The sequence below is a fragment of the Meles meles genome, chromosome 2, assembly GCF_922984935.1.
Source record: "Meles meles chromosome 2, mMelMel3.1 paternal haplotype, whole genome shotgun sequence".
NCBI lineage: Eukaryota > Metazoa > Chordata > Mammalia > Carnivora > Mustelidae > Meles > Meles meles.
Genome location: NC_060067.1, coordinates 46,699,776 through 46,713,223, shown reverse-complemented (window position 1 = coordinate 46,713,223; position 13,448 = coordinate 46,699,776).

The following is a 13,448-nucleotide window of genomic DNA, read 5'->3' as shown; positions in this document are numbered from 1 at the left end:
TATTTCCCATGTAGAACTTAGTCTTTCAACAGGAGAAATTATCATTACATTTTGAGCCCTAAGTCATGGATGAATCATATTTCTATAATTTCATTTAGTGAAACTATTTATTTTCTTGAAGTCCATGCACAATTGGTAATTCCATGAAACTAATTCCATGGGCCACTGCTCCCATAGAAAATATGACCCAGAGAGAAGGAGACATGTAAACAATTACAGTAAGATTCTTTTCTGAAGACTAGGGAAGGACACTCAATAAAAGATGAATGCTGTGAAGACAGAATTGGAAACTATATTGTGGAATAGCTTTGTAAGTGATTGGCTCAAGGGAATAATTAAGATGAGAAAGTCTAAAGATATTCTAGATGGCTTTCATAGTTTTAGCCTGAATTGTATTCTTGGACTTTTTTTTTAACTTAATCAAATTCCCTAGAAAATTAGAACTAAAATACATACTTTAAAATGGTTTTAATATTTGATTATTTTGTTGGAATATAAACTCAGTGAGAAATAGATAGGGAAATTATAGTTCTTGCCATAGCTCTGTGTCTCACAATCATTTTAAACCAATAGATATTGAATAAAAGAATTAAGCTCAAGTATCAAATTTTTATTTTATTTTATTTTATTTATTTGAGAAAGAGAGAGAGAGAGCGTGCACCTGAGCTGGGGGGAGAGAGGAAGAAGCAGACTCCTTGCTAAGCAGGGAGCCTATTCCTGGCTTGGTCCAAGGGCCCTGAGATCATGATCTAAGCTGAAGGCAGAGGGGTAACTGACTGAGCCACACGGGTGCCCCAAGTATCAAATTACCAAAGTTTTAACAGAAAAATAACTGATTAAAATGCTCTAATTAATGAAAGTATACAATTGTTGTGATGATTTTATTTCTTTGCAAGACCCCTATACCATATGGGGGACTTGTATTTTTTATATATTTTGTATATAATGTATAAGTCAGCAAATGAATCTATAAATTACAGGAATATTTAGATGCCTTCTCACAAAGAAACACAAACACACACAAAAAACCATAACTCATGAATCCAGTCTCATAGTTGTTTCAAGAAGTTACCATCTCTGGTATAATATTGATAAAAACCAAATTTGATTATTATAAATGTAAATAGTAGTTTACATTTGGAGTATTTGTTCTGTTTCTAGTATTGTTTTAGAATTTTATGTCTATCATCTCAATTTAATACTCAAACAAAATATAATTTGATGTCATTATTCCCATGTTATAGATGAGAAAAGTGAGATACAAATGACTTAATTAAATTATCTGCAGTTACCAGCTGTTTATTGACTGAACTATGACTTGGGAGAGGGAGAGGAGAAGTGAGTTGGAGGAAATCAGAGGGGGAGACAACCGTGAGAGACTGTGGACTCTGAGAAACAAACTGAGGGTTTTGGAGGGGAAGGGGGTGGGGGGTTGGGTGAACCTGGTGGTGGGTATTAAGGAGAGCTCGTATTACATGGAGCACTGGGTGTGGTGTATAAACAATGAATTTTGGAACACTAAAAAAATAAAGTTAAATAAAAAAAAAAACAGAGTGGTGGGTTCTAAAGTTTGTACTTGGCCTTATTGCATTAGATAAACTTCTGATTAAATTAATGATGATTAAAATGATGGTCATGATGACAATAGTGATAAGTAGGGTTATGTTTACTAAGCATTCATTTTTTGTGAGGACTATCCAAAGTGCTAGTGGTTTTTGTTTTTTTTTTTTGCATGATTTGTCAAATTAAGAACTCACAAAAGTCTCAAAAGAGTGTTACTCTTATTATACCCACTTTACTAATGAAGATACTGAGATACAGTGTGTTTACATTTATACACCTAGTGAAGGTGAAACCCAAAAGTTTAATTTGGTTGGAGTTAAGTAAATATATGCTCCTGGGAGATTAAAAGTATTCTTTTTAAATTATTTTCTTATTTTTTATTAACATATAAAAGTATTCTTAAAACTGCACAAAAATACTATATTGTATCCTGCAATCAAGTGCTACCCTGGTAAAGGTATTGCTTGATATGAACATCAAAGTCATAACACTTTTTAAATGGAAAGTAGCCAGTGTTCTCTGAGGATAAATATTCCATATTCAGTTCTTTCCAACGTCTCATCCCTCTACATGCACACACACACACATAGGCACAAACACAAGGCAACCACAAGCACACACATGTACAAGCCATGCACACACACAGACACATACGCTGATGAGTGCATCTCTAAGTAACATATATTTGAAACACACAGTTTTTGTTTTTTATTTATTCTTTCTAAAAACAATAAATATAAGGAAAAATATATTCTATATTTTAACTTAAATTTTGATGCAGTAAGAAAAGTTCGATGAGTAAAAAAGATTAAAAAAATGAAGGGACAAGACATAAACCAAAGAATTTTGACATTATAGAAGACCTTAAACGTTTTCTCTTTTTCATAGCTCTAATATTTTAATAGTCTTACATCTTTTTTTCATTTTTCACAAATCAGCCTATTTTAAGAGGTTGCAATTGTTACAAATGTCTTCTGCATGATTTATTTAGCTCTTGATTCCTTATCTTCCAGTCTTTGTTACAGTTCTTCCTTTCGGAATAATATATAATAAGGTTATTCCCTCTTATGTAACTATCATCTTGAAGCTCAGATTTTCCTCTTGAACTAAATACTCGCAGTTTTTCAGCCATTCATTTGAACCTTCACTTTCATTTCTCCTTATTGTGTGGAGATTCTATGACTTTTCTCTTCTGGCCCCAGTACTTTGATTCTGCACTGTGGTGAAACTTTTGGTTACTAATATACTTTAATAGGTGAATAATACTTCAAAGTGGCACAACTGATCCACAAGAAATATCAGAGGAGGTAGGGCAGACAACAGACCTCTGAATTGTGCCACAAAACCATAATCCTCAGAGTGACGTAGAAGGTATAAAAAAGTCCACAATTTATGGAAGTTCCTCCATTAAGGGGAGTCTCTTTCTCTCCTTCTTAAATTTTGTGTCTCCTCTCCTTAAATTTAGGATTTCCTTGTAACTTGCCTGGACAGCAAAGTCAACATTGTGGGTGAGTTCCAAACCTGGGTCTCAATAGGCTTTGTATTTCCATTCTTCCTCTTGGTATCACTGCCTAGAATTCAACTGAGCTAGAGAAAAACTGAACTGAGCTGTCAAGTACAGGACTACCTGATGAAGACAATAAGCTAAAATGATAATAAGAGTCAAGCTTATAATTACTCCCTGCAGTAGTATAAGGAAGAGGCTAAACTGGACAAAATTTGGACACTTCTCATTTCCCAGAAGGGAAGGTGTAAGGGGAGAAGGTCAGGTAGACAGTAGAGATGTTTGGGATCATCTCACTCCTTGTGACCCCAAACAAAAGGTTCCTCCAGTTTTTCTGGGAATAGGGGCAACAGGAAGGGAAAATATTGACTAGTAAAGTCTAGGAAAGTGTTAAGTACCAAGTCAAAATGGAAAAGATAACCTCAAAGTAACCACTTCCAGTCCTCTGGTATAAGATGCAGAGGCCTCTGTGCATAATCTCTGTGAAAGGGGCCTCTAATAGAAGCTCCTGGACTAGAAACACAGATCGGCATAAGAGCGTGGTGGGTCTGTGTCCTTGACTGCACCCCTCTTCAGAGGCAATACACTGGCTGTGCATGAAGTCCAGTGTGAAAAGAGAAGGTTCTCCCCTTGAGGCCTGACAGGAAAAGCCTTTGAGGTGGCCTATGGTGGCACCTGAAAAAACACACACAGATTTTTAGCCAAGAGCTGAACTCCTCAATCTCTCTCATTGATGGCAATTAAGTAAGTCCAAGGTAGACCAGTAACAGATGAGAAAGTCTGGTAAGCATAAAGGCTGCAGACTAAATTAATGCCTGAGTGAGTGCCGCTGAAATCAGCTACATCTGAACCAAATCCGTAGAACATTCCAACTGAGCCCAGCCTAAATTATCAACCCATAGAATAAATTACATAAATGTGTGTAGTTTTAACACATTCAGTTTTGGTTTGCTTTGGTTTGTTAACATACACAGAAAAGGAGTGCCTGGGTGGCTGGGTTGGTGGTTGGTTGGGCATCCAACTTTTGATTTTGGCTCAGGTCATGATCTCAGGGTCATGAGATCTAGCCCCACATCAGGTTCTGTGCCTGATTCTCTCTTTCCCTCTCCTTCTGCCCAATCATCTGCTCATGTGCACTATCTATAAAATAAACAAACAGACAAACCCAACAAACAAAAACAGACAAAAAACATACACACACAAGCTAACCGATACAATTATTAACCAACAATCTTTAAATAAAATCCACTAATATATTTGAAACCACCTAATCATACTGTTATCCAGGGATTTTTGGTTTTATATTCCCAAAGCTATTTCAAAATCAGCGCTACTATGCCTGTCATTTACTTGCATTTCCGTGGTTATTACTTACTTCAGCATCACTTTAGACACTCGCTCAATTTTGGTGTCAGATTCTCACATTTAATTTCTGTAACTTTTCCCACTTACCATGAAACTTTCCTTACCATATTTTGATATCTGTATCCTAAGGAAAGAAATAAGATAAATAGTAAGACATTCTACAATATGTATTTACAAAGTTATAACATATTGTTCTAAATTTTCATAAATATATAAATATTTTACACACATGTCAAATAATTTTTTTTGAAAGATTTTATTTATTTACTTGACAGAGATCACAAGTTGGTGGGGTTGGGGGAGCAGGATCCTCACTGAGCAGAGAGCCCGACATGAGGCTCGATCACAGGACCCCAGGACCATGACCTGAACCGAAGGCAGAGACTTTAACCCACTGAACCACCCAGGCATCCCAAAGTCAAATAATTTTAAAGATGAAAAAACTAGAAAAAAAATTCAGAGGTTTCTGGAAAAATCAAATTCTCTTTCTTGGTATGAGAAAACTGAGATCCAAAAAAAAAGAGAAACAATAAATCTTTAAAACTAGTAAGTGGAAAAACTGTGACTTAAACCTTAGTCTTCTGAACATAAGTCAGCCAAAAAAGCCAAAAACAAGAAATACACAAACATTTATTTGGGGTTTCAGAGTCGTAATTTAGGGAACATGCATTTGGCAGCAACCCAAAACTGTGCCATCCCCTCCCAGAGGGAGAAAAAACAAAAACAAAAACAAAACAAAAAAACAAGGTTTTTTTTTAATTTTTTCAAAAAAAAATTTTTTAAAAGATTTTCGTTCATTTATTTGACAGACAGAGATCACAAGTAGGCAGAGAGGCAGGCAGAGAGAGAAGAAGGGAAGCAGGCTTCCCTGCTGAGCAGAGAGCCCAATGCAGGGATCGATCCCAGGACCCTGAGATCATGATCTGAGCGGAAGGCAGAGGCTTTAACCCACTGAGCCACCCAGGCGCCCCTCAAGGGGTTTTATAGATAAGAGAATGCTTATATGTGTTGTGTGTGTGTGTGTGTGTGTGTATATATATATATATATATATATATATATATATAAAATTCTACCAGTGTTCATGGCAGAAAACTAATCTTGGCTAAATATATGTGGTTACTAAGGTTATCACTAGTAAAGTCTCTTACTGTAGCAAGTTGCAAGCGTTTGGGCTCAATCTGGAATATTTGTGGTTTGGCTCAGTTTAAAAGATGCTGATTTCGGGGTGCCTGGGTGGCTCAGCGGGTTAAAGCCTCTGCCTTCGGCTCAGGTCATGATCCCAGAGTCCTGGGATCGAGCCCCGCATGGAGCTCTCTCCTTGGCGGGGAGCCTGCTTCCTCCTCTCTCTCTCTGCTTGCCTCTCTGCCTACTTGCCTACTTGTAATCTCTGTCAAATAAATAAATCTTTAAAAAAAAAAAATGATGATTTCTCTGGATGAGGATGTGCATTAAGTTCTGTCTCTTTACTGGCCTCCTGGCTCACCTTTAAAACCCCTTGACATAGTGACCTCATTTCACTTGAACTTTTACAGATATATCAGCACTCTTTCAGAATGTATAATTATGATGGTAGCACATTTTCAATGATAAGTTGTTAGGTGTCCTTACACTGTGGCTATGGGAGAGCTATGATAGAAATTGGATGGAATTCAGTAGAAATGACAAGATCATCCATTACTCTATTGATTTCCCATTATTCTGAATCCACTTACTGTGCAAATTTGGAGGTGTTCAATCTGAAAATACCTGATTCACCCAAACAAATTTCCACTGTCTTCTCAATGAATACTTTATTCATGCTGATTGTTCCCCTGCTTTACCTCAATACCAAGCTCATTCTCAACTGTGGCTTTCCTTTGGTAGGGTTTTGCTTTGACTTTTTTTTTTTTTTCCATTTTATTTATTTTTTCAGCGTAACAGTATTCATTCTTTTTTTTTTTTTTTTTTTTTTGTCAGTGATATCTTTTTTTTTTTTTTTTTCCATTTTATTTATTTTTTCAGCGTAACAGTATTCATTCTTTTTGCACAACACCCAGTGCTCCATGCAAAACGTGCCCTCCCCATTACCCACCACCATTTGTTTGGGTGAATCAGGTATTTTCAGATTGTAAAGTCTCTGAAGTAAGTAGAAAAATTTAGAATTGCCTGCATAGTCAATACAGAGCTATTTGTTCTGAAGCAGGGGAAGAGCAAAAAGAAAGTGATGTTTTAGCAAAGGTTATTTGATATCAATGAGTAAAACAGAGTGAGGGATCAAAGGGTTTATCTTGAGGAATGTGGTAACAACCATTTGATAGCAAAGAGGTGATGAAATTTTGGGCTAAGGTAAGGTAATATGTGTGGGCACTGAGACATTCTGGCAATCTGACAAACTAGTGAAGACTAGGAAATTGGAAAAAACAGTAATTTCACTCTCTGAAATGGTCTTTTTAGGAAGGTTACCAGGTGTAAGTGGTAAGAGGGAAGAAGTCAATTGGAATATACTGAATTAGAAGTGAGAATGTTGGGGGTAAAAGGCTGGGTGAGAAATCAGGGTTTAAAAACAGATTTGATAAGTATCTGACTCCTTAAAAATAGACGAGTTTACCAAAGAAGGAATTATAAAGAGAAAATAAGGGAAGATTAGGGACAAGACTAGGGGTCAATCTGGGGTCAAGAAGAGGCAGAAAAACCAAAGAGGTAGAGAAATTTTGTTACATTAATATCACAGGTTTTATCACATTGGATTTATGGAAATTAAATATTTACTTTCTACCAAAAAAAAAAAAAATTTGGAGGTGTTCATAGAATAACAATATCTATAGATTATCTGTGCTTAATCCTCCTTGCAGTATCCATTTCTAGTGTAATCTTGGTAAGTTCTTTATCTTTCTTCACTGTAGATATTTTTACTTATAAACTGGAAGTGAGTTTAGTACAGATCTCCTCTGCTCATTGTGATGATTACCTGTGATGACATATATAGGAAGACAGGCTGTAAAAAGTATTCAATGAAATGTGTAAGCCTGATGATTTACAGACCTGTACCCCTGGGGGATATAATAGATTATATCCTAATAAAAATAATTAAAAAAAAAGATTCCAGGGAAACACACAGAGAGTTTTAGAAGGGAGGGACATGGGGGGATGGGTAAGCCTGATGGTGGGTATTAAGGAGGGCACAGATTGCATGGAGACCTGGGTGTTATATGCAAACAATGAATCATGGAACACTACATCAAAAACTTATGGTGTACTGTATAGTGACTACCATAACACAATAAAAATAATTAAAATATTAAAAATAAAAAAAGAAATATTCAATGTTTATTTACTTCATCCTTCTTGCAGTTTCTTCTTGACTATCAAGACCAGTCTATAAGGTTCTTGAGGGTGGGATTTCCTTTCATTCAGTTTTAAGCTCCCAAGGCTCTTGTCAAATGTCACATGCTCCATAGATACTTGCAGAAGAAGCAAGAGGAGAAAGAATGGGGAAGAAAAGAAGGTGGTGGGGTTGGGGAGGAAGCAACTGAAAAAGGAAGAGGAGAGGAAAAGAGAAAGGAAAGAGGAATTGAGTCCAGGATGATTTCATGAGAAACATCAACATGTTTATTCAAGTGCTTAAAGTCAGTTGGTAAGAATATTGTAAGCCATTGATGAAATAATTGAAGATAAAGAGAAAGAAATCCATATATTGTAAATGCCTATGATTGTTGTTAAGTAGTTATCTGACATTACCAATGGGAGTAAAAAAGAGTAGCCACCATCCTCTTAGCTCTTCTGTTTGGGCATAAGATATAAAGCAATGTATACTGGTGTGATTTTCAAGAAAAGTGGGTAGGTCAGAGGAAGATACATCCTTCACTCTGCCCCAAATTCTTACTTTATTTACTCAGTTTACATCACATGCCCAATCACTAAAATTACTTCTGCCTACACAGCAACTACCTTTCTCAGTTTTGACAGGGATCATTTTATTAATCTTTTCAAAAAATAAAACCTTGGTTTGGGATTCTATTTTTTTCTGTTTATTAATTTATGCCATTTATTACTATTTTCCCCTTTTCTCTCAAATTAATTTCTGGTTATTTTACTAGCTTCTTTCAGTGGATGTTGGGACAAATGATTTTAAATTTTTCTTCTCTTTAAATACATGTATTTAAAGGCAAGTATTTTTTTGTGTGTTTATGCCCATAATGCCTTTCTACAGTTATAGTGTATTGGTATTTCCTTTCATTCCAAGCACTTCTTAGTTTTAATTATGACTAGGCCTTTAATATAATTGTAACCCACTTCACTCCTGGGTTATTTAGAAATGTATCACTTAGTTTCCAAATATTTATCAAAGAATTTGAAACTATATATTTATTATTGGTTTTTTAGTTAAGTCTTCTGGTGTCAGAGATCATGGTCTAATGATTTCAGTTTTTAAGAAATGTTGGAGACACTATATATGACTCAGCATGAGTCCATTTTCAAAATATTTTATCTGCATTTTAAAATAAAATATCTTAGCCATTACTGGGTACAGTCATTTAATTTTCCTGCTAATTCAATGAGGAAAGTATTATAACTATCCTATTATTCTCATTTTGTAGGAGAGAACATTGAAGCAAATAGGTTAAGTATTTTGCCCAAATTCACATAGCTTATAAACAATGAAACTCCCAGGGAATTAGGTCCAGAATATGTCCTCTTAAACCTAAACTATTGTTTTATTTGTTATATAATAGTAATAAAGATATTGCATTGAAGGTTAAAGTAGAAATAAAAGAAAACTTTTAGGTTAGGTTATATGAAGTCTCAGTGGTAAAATTATATGTAATCATGGGAAGAAGAATTAAATGTTTCCCCTGTGTGACACCAAGTGGTATGTTAAGAGTAATAAAAGGAAGTTGCAAAGAAATAAAAAGAAATCGCACTAAAAACATTCCAACATACAGAGCTACCCAGAGAAAATAAACTTCATTAAGAATCATGAAACTCTCCTAACCTAAGACTTTCAGAAGAGCTGAAGGACCACTAAGTGTAGTAAAGAAGATACCAAAAGCAATTGTGGTTATAGGTCACATACATTTTAGTCACTATCAGCAATATCTCCTATAGTCAGGAGATTCTATGACTATCGATACTGACACATTAGCTAATATTTCATATTCTCACTGATCCCTTCTATTGCCCCTGAAATATTAGCTTTTCTGGGGAAATAATATTTGAGTTGGTAGCATAATAGTAAATCAAAAGCTGCATTTTTATCAAATATTAAGTACAAGAATGATTGTGTTTATATGTTGCTTCTTAGTCAATATTAAAAACTATACAAATGATTAAACCTTAGGAAAGAGTCCCTGAGAAAAATGAAAAACAACATATATCTAAGAAAAGACAAAGCTGAGGAAAAACATGAAGGAAGTATTAAATATTAGCAACAAAACAAAAACTCATAAAGAAATACTAAAATAATTTGTCTTCTGCTTACCCACCCCCTTTCCCTTAATTACAGATAATCCATGTTGTAACAAGATTTAGAAATAAGGGTTCAGTATCTGAAAAGGTTGGCGAGCTTCTGACAAAGGCAAATTCAAGGTGAATTATCATGTACCCCAATAGTTGATGCCACAAGAGTATTAAGGGCTTATAGGAAAAGCAAATGAATTTGCTTCCAATAATGTGAAAATCACCTATAACAGGTCACAAGTAGCTATCAGTTCTCTATATAACTTGTGGGAGGCCACGATAAGGCTTGAGACGAGGACCAAACCAGGCCCTGACTTGTGTCTCCTTTAAAGTCCGAATAGCCTAACAAAAGGCTTAGGACAGAAAAGTTGAGTAGCACTGAGAAAGGTTCTGTGCTATGTGTTGTGCGCTTGCCAACGTGACTTCCCACATGTTTACTAATTAGATGAGAGCAAATTGGTTGGGGTCATAAACACTTAACTGGTCCTTGCTGTTCCAGCACAGCTCATAATCACTTTCAGGTTTGCTGTTACTTCTTGTATCAATACGGGATAATTGTACTAACATCAGCCATTGCCGGCAGGTGCACCTCGTTCATTTCTCACTAGTTCTCACAAGAAACCAGAGGGTCTGCAATTAGACCTTGAGAAGTAGGTAATGGGCAAGTCCGGAAGTTTTTTGTGCATGTAGCAAATTCTTTTGTAACCAGCTGAAAATAGTTACTTTGGCTATATAATGCCCCACTACCCTGAATAAAGTCGGCACTGTTGGACATCCTCCTCAGTGCTCCTCCTGCCCCCATCTCTTTGTCTCTCAAGTCTTTTTCTTTCACCATCCTCTTACCCTCATGTTCCTCGTCAATTTGTCGTGCTGGCCGCGACAATAACTCTTTTTACTTCACAGAACCTTGCCTCAAAAGAGAACAGGAAAAATTTCTGTGTATTTAAGGTTGGGGGCAGGGGGGCAAGATAGTTGTGGTGATGGAGACTCAGAAGGTGTGACAAACTATCAGACTTGAGGAATCATGGAGGTGCAAAGTTCACCAATGTGCGCTGTACAATTCTTCCTGCTTAGTTTCCTCATATCTGGCCAAATTTCACCATCTCAATTGATCAGGAGATAACTGGGATTACCAACACTGAGCTCAATATCATAGCCAGCCACAGGGTCTATTCACTGTCTTAAATGGAAGCAATTATCACCCAATGGTTCCAATGTATACCAAAATCGTGGCTGGATAGATAGCTCTGGTGGTCCTATGGCTAGTTAGCTGTGTAGTCTTGACTTAGCCATTTTAATAAGCCCAGGTTTAAAAAAAAAAAAAATCCTCATTTTGGTGAACTGAAAATTTGAAGCCTACTCTTCATGTCAGCTTAGAGTTACCCTGTAACTGGTAACTAACACTGGTCCTGAAAATGATGTCAGGAACACAATCATACTTGTTTTTATGGTCTAACCCTCTTTAAATATACTGTTTTAAAATTTTCTACCCAGACTCTTGAGAGAGAGGTAGAGAGAAAGAGAGAGAATGATAATATGAAAAATTACATTGTCAACAATTGCACTTTTAATCTTTGCATTTGTTGCATTAAAATTTTCAGTTCTGGGGTCAAAGAGGTTACTTGAGGGTTTTCTTGTTATAGGTTAAAAAAAGAAATTATGATTTTCAACTAATATTTACATAATTGAAGAGTGTGTCAATATAACTGCAAAGTATTGCAACCCCATGCTACATTATTAAAACATATTTTATTGATATACTGAAATAGTAGTCTCCTTATATTTGAGTACCCCTTTGGTAAAGGGCAAATTGTATTACAGGACTGACAAACTTAAGAATCTCTAGCATGTTAATCAGCAAGGAAAAGACTTAAGATATAGTGGCTTATAATGAGATGCAGGGGAGGAATTTAAAAGACTTTAGCTTAGGAATATACTAAGTGATTTCAAATCACTAAAGTTCCTTTGTACAGAGGGAACGACCTTTGTTTTGGCTGAGACTGGAAAATCCATGATCAGTTGGCAAATAGTCCACAGACCTAGATTTTGGTTCAGAATAAGGAAGAGCTAAATATCAGAACTCCCTGAGAATACAAGTCACCAGAAGCTGAAGTTTATTAGATGAAGTTATGTTGCTGTGAGTTGTAGGTTGAACCAGGTTTCCATTATTATCCTGTTTAACTCCAAGTTCTTCAGAGAAATGTTTCATAATGGGACTGGAATTAATGTAGCTAAATCTACCCAAAGCAAAACCTCGAAGTATAGAAACAGCATTTCACTTCCCTGAACTCAATGCACAAGTTAAAAAGAAAAACACAACTCTGGAATAGACTTGTTAAAAAATAGCACTATATAAAGACATGAGAATTGTACTTTGCTTTCATAAAAGAAGAAAGTAAAATATGATTCTTTCTAAGCTTCACAGAGCTGCAGAAGTTTATAAAACACTTTTTGACAATTAAGTTAACGATGTTAGCATTTACTCAGTTTATACAAGAGGGACATAAAACTGTATGAGTTGAAGCCGCTGCCTTCGGCTTGGGTCATGATCTCAGGGTCCTGGGATCGAGTCCCGTATCGGGCTCTCTGCTCAGCAGGGAGCCTGCTTCCCTCTCTCTCTCTCTGCCTGCCTCTCTATCTGCTTGTGATCTCTCTCTGTCAAATAAATAAATAAAATCTATTAAAAAAAAAACAAAAAAAAAACTGTATGAGTTGAAAAACCACAGATTTTTGGGAGAGGATAAATCACTCAACTTGTAGCCATGGCTTTTGAAATGCAAAGGTTAAATTTGAATTTTGAGGTTCCTATATTACCATGTAGAGATGAGGATATATTTTTGCAGGTAAAGGGATCTTGTAAAAGTTACTGAACGTCGTGGTTGGTTATTCATCAGACACTTAGCTAACTGCCCAGGATTGCTCACTTCCTGCTATCAGGTCAGGTGAAAATAAGTGCTCAATGAGTGATCAAAACAATTAGAAAACCAAAGGAAATTTGTTAACTGCAACTTAATCACAATCCTACATGTTGTATTTGGGAAAATTAAATCACTTAACTTCAACTTCTTACTTTTAAAAATGCACATAGTAATAGTCCTTGTCTACAACAAATTCTAAATACTAAATAAAATAATTCAAGTAAGCACACAGTGCTTATTATCTTCATTATTAATAATGCAACTGCTCTTATAAAATAATTCAGTATTGACTATAACAGAATTACTCCCTGGCCTCATTTAAATGTCTGTTAGATCTATCTACCAATTTTCAAATAACTAATAATAATGAGAACATGGATAGAAATGTGGTTCTTGGAAAGGAAAACAGCAATCCTTAAATTTACAGATTATAGGTCTCTCTCCTTGTTTGAAGCCACCAGAAACAGAACTATAGTAGTCACTTGATAAATATTTATTGAATGAACATTAAATAAATGAATTCAGTGCTCTTTACAGCTGTGTTTTAAATAAATAAAACATAGTCTTATCATGCAAATAATGTGAGAAAAAAACAGTTAAATTATATATTTTAAATTGAATAACTCATTTAAGTTTTCACATTGCTTTATTATAAATTTTT